This window comes from Dendrobium catenatum, unplaced genomic scaffold, assembly GCF_001605985.2.
Source record: "Dendrobium catenatum unplaced genomic scaffold, ASM160598v2 fragScaff_scaffold_1056, whole genome shotgun sequence".
Taxonomy (NCBI): Eukaryota; Viridiplantae; Streptophyta; class Magnoliopsida; order Asparagales; family Orchidaceae; genus Dendrobium; species Dendrobium catenatum.
The window spans coordinates 8,395,559-8,399,283 of record NW_021319518.1 but is presented as its reverse complement, the minus strand read 5'-3'; positions in this window follow the sequence as shown (position 1 = coordinate 8,399,283).

Below are 3,725 nucleotides of genomic sequence, written 5' to 3'. Positions count from 1 at the left end.
TTAAAGTTCTTGTGTAACTCTCCATTGCATCACATCAGATCGAAAGCCATAGAAAGAGAAGAAGAAACCCTAATGACTTGCTCAAAACATCTAGGGTAATAAAAACTTTGAGGCTACTTCAAAGTTGAGAACTTAGGGGGAAGCACAAAGCAACCCAATGACTACTTAAAGTAATTCTAATTAATATAATAAACTCATAAAAGATACAACAACAACAAGCCTTTAGCCCACTATATGGGGTTGCCTACAAGAATCCTTTTTGTCCATTGTGTCCTTTTAAGAATCAAATTCTCATTTAAATCTAAAAAAGAAATGTATACTTTTACCTTTCTTAACATAAGCTAAATCTAATACATCTACTTTCCTAACCGGGTCATGGGAAGACCGCCATTTTATTAGAATTACATGAAGCTTAATATGAAAGATTCAACTTTTTGTCAATTGGGTTTGACTGTAGGCCGGTGATTGATGTCAAGATGTGAGGATAGTTTGCATCAGTTTTCTCAAGGTAACAGTAATTCTCATATGGAGAGTCAAAGATTCAGAAATTCGCCCATGACATGTGGTGTTAAGCAAGGTGAGCTGTCATAAGTCATCAATGAGGTATATAATGGCCATCAATGACTCCAATGGGTGATCCAACACTTTCATTTGGAAAATCCTAAAATAAACTCATTACAAAAAATCTACTCAATGCAATAATATTTTGGTTGGAATTGTCACATGCTCTGGCATAGGAGTGGAAGGAATTTAAAATTCACCTATGGAAAAATCAGCTATGCAAGATGCTAGTAAGTGCCTCCATGAGATGATAGCCCATTATAAACATGACTTGTATGCATGTCAGGAGGAATAAAGGAGTTTCTTAAATATACTTGCCGAGACATGCCTGAGTTTATTACAAATCATAACAAAGTCATCATTTGATTCTTGTGCATTTCGATGAACATTAGCTACAACTTTGTTTTTGGTATTGTACATTTGTTTGCTTACGAGCATTTGTATTTATTATATGAATATGCCATGTCAATGATGCAACATAATCATAATATTTATGCGAAGTTGTAAAATTTACATAAGCTTCTTAAGGTTAATGCCATGAACAGCTTCTAGAGTTCTCCATGTGAATTTATTAACCACAATAATATAAGCAAATTTGAGTATAGGTACTTGTAGATTCTAATCAACCAAATTATAATATACCAAGAAAAAAAAGTACGTTACAAAGGCTTCGATTTGATCATTTCTAAGAGGTCAAACTCAATTAATATCAAATTATGACAAGAGCTAAGATTAAGTCCATAAGAAGGTTGAGTCAAGGGGTATCAAGAGTTATTAAATGGGTTTTTTTTCCAATATGTTGTTAAGTTGTTTTTCTAAAGGGTGTGAGCTCCAAAAAATTGTGCCCAGGCAGAGAGTTTGAGTTTTCCCATTCAAATTTTCAGAAAGGCATATTTAGTTGCAATTAAAATATTATCTAGAAAATTTGTTCTCATTTTACTATGACTTTATGATCTAGTTCAAAGTTTCTTATAGTTTCAAGCCTCTGTGTTTGACTTCCCTCTTGGTAATAAGAGAGAATTTTTTATTAAGGCTAGTTATTAGAAGCTAGATGCTTAGTGTTTGGAAGCAATAAATTTAATTTAACACTAAAATTTATTGACTTAAACTTAAAGCGGATGATGGGGAAACTTATGATGAACTTGGTTAAGATCAAATGATTTTGTCCTCCCAAGCTGTCATGGACCCTGGTCTTCTTAGTTAAAAGAGATGGTTGACCTAATTTGACCGAATGATTCTTATTAGCAGTTATGGATTGCTTCGTCCGAGGTGAATGTATGGGCTCTATGACAACATTCAGTTAGAGGGTTTTGGTCATAAATGTTTACATATGATACCATTTTGTGGTAAATCATTAGTTAGAGACGTGCCGTGTCCTTACTGACATGAGATCTTCTTGGAGTGAATATATAGTGTAACACACAAAAAATATTGGCTCTTTGTGAGCTAAGTTTATTATTAAATTTATTGCTCTCTACAAATGATAATGGAGAGTGAATGGATTTTGTTTTATGTTTTAGATGGTAAATTTTGTTTGAAATATTTTTAGATTTTGGCAAATATTAAGATTTTAAATTTCACTGAAGTTTGAGCCCCAAATAATTAATTTTATTATTTTGGGGGAGGGGCATTTAAAAGTCATACTCCCCTTTGGCTGAGATTTTATTTTAGCACTACTATTAACAGGGTATTTGAATGTTCTTATTTTACTATCATCAACCATATTATATCATTAGGGCTTTTTTAATAAAAAAGGTGATGTATTAGGGTGTTCGAATAATAGGGGATTTAATTTAATGTGTCATACATTAAAATTTTGGGAGCGTAATTGAGCATAGGTTACGACATGATATTAAAGTTTCTCAAAATCAGTTTGGATTCATGCCAGTAGCTCTACTATGGAAGTTATGCATTTGTTGAGATGTTTCATAGAGAAGTATATAGAGAGTAAGGATGATCTACATATGATATTTATTGAATTAGAGAAGCATATGATAAAGTCTCAAGAGGGAGTGCTATGGAGAGCTTTAGAATAGAAAGCAGTTAATAATATTTATTTTCAAGTCATTAAGGATATGCATACAAGTGTTGTTATTTGTGTTCAAACACAAAGTTATTTGACCAAGTGTTTTCTTATTAAGTTGAAATACATCGAGGATCAGCTTTAATCCCCTATATATTTGCTTTAGTCATGAATGTTCTTACTAGATATTTACAAGAGGATGTACCTTGGTGTATGCTTTTTGTTGATGATATTCTTCTTGTTGATAATAATAGAGCGGGAGTTGATGAAAAAATTGAACTATGGAGGTTAATCTTAGAGTATAAAGGTTTCTGTTTAAGTAGATCTGGTGGGGGAAAGAAATATAGGGAGCCTATACCCCTCGCCCTCACGGGAGATTTGTGTGACCTTGAACCAACGACAACCCACTAATTCACAAAACAAATATGATGAATAAGATGAGGAAGAACAAACTCTTACATTTCAAATCTAAGACTGACTTAGAAATTAAAAAAAAAACAAAATTACAACGACTTACAATCTTGACTCAAAATCAAAGACACCCTAAAATTGTTTTACTTAGAGACAAAAAATACATATGGAGTGGCACTTGCGGAGAGACGAAAGAGATTAGAAGCCGAGGCGAAAGGTTGGAAAGAACTCGCAAGATTTCCGGAAGGGATGAGAAAGAAGACGGACAAAGCTCGCAAGCTTTTCCAATAACCCGCAGGTTAGATTCCAAAAATCACATAACATTCAACTAACTTTAAAACATTACAAGCCCCTCATATATATAGGTATGAAAGGGGAATACAAAAGGACACAACATTAATTTCTCAAGAACCTAAACATCACAAGCATGGAAATCCCCCCATGCATTCACGGAAAACCGCCCAAGCCCAGTAACTGAAGGAGCAGCCGCGGGAGACAAGGAGGCCGCACGGAACCAAGGCGCCACGCCACGGGAAAACACCCAGGCTCTGAAAACCAGCAGCCGGCCGGAAATCCAAAGGGCAAAGGCACAAAAAAAATTAAAGCCCATGGTGGAAGCCAAGGAGCCACACATGGGAAAACCAAACAACTTCTTGGGATTCCAAAAGCCCTTTTGGAAACCCAAGAGACAATTTAAATGAAGATATTAAAAACTATAATAAAAAGTACA